Consider the following 581-nt stretch of genomic DNA (forward strand, 5'->3'; position numbering starts at 1 on the left):
CTTTTTTCAACTATTACCATGCACAATTACGTACCTTCCTTCCGCACTTTCAAGACGGTGGGGTTGTTCGCCAAGGCACCGTAAACTTGAGACCTACGAATGCATTACATACCATACACAGATGAAAAAAAAAAAAAAAATTACACTTCACTGTACATAATTCTTAACACTACTTCACAACTACTAAGTTGAAATTTTTTCACCGGGACAGCGCGAACGCAGTCCCGACTACCAAAAATTACGCGCCCGAGTTACCCACATTTGGGGTAATCGCAGAGGTCAGCTCAACCGAAGTGCAAGGGAAGAGCCTCACCCTGGGGGAACCCCCTGCTTGATCAGGGTAGCCCCTACGCCAGGTAAGTATGCTGCGCAGTGTTTCGCTTTTCTATTTCACTTGGAGCTCGGACCACCTCATCAACGTGTTTTGAGGTTATGTACTTCTACCTCCGAAACAGCTCTTTCCCCAGACATAACACTCCCGTGCCAGTTCATCACACTACATGACAGTACACACCAACAATGCAAATACAATTTCTTCCTACAACTGCCCGTTTCTACTCGCACCTCGTTTCCTTTGTTTC

At 46.0% G+C, this 581-nt stretch overlaps 1 non-coding gene across 1 annotated transcript; it reads right to left on the bottom strand.

Annotated features, from left to right (window-relative positions):
• Positions 1-201: 201 nt before the first annotated feature.
• On the bottom strand, positions 202-364 carry LOC134543996 (U1 spliceosomal RNA). The gene has a single exon (XR_010077431.1). It is a non-coding gene; the product is annotated as a U1 spliceosomal RNA (small nuclear RNA).
• Positions 365-581: the final 217 nt, after the last annotated feature.

The sequence above is a fragment of the Bacillus rossius genome, unplaced genomic scaffold (assembly GCF_032445375.1).
Source record: "Bacillus rossius redtenbacheri isolate Brsri unplaced genomic scaffold, Brsri_v3 Brsri_v3_scf27, whole genome shotgun sequence".
In the NCBI taxonomy this organism is placed as follows: domain Eukaryota; kingdom Metazoa; phylum Arthropoda; class Insecta; order Phasmatodea; family Bacillidae; genus Bacillus; species Bacillus rossius.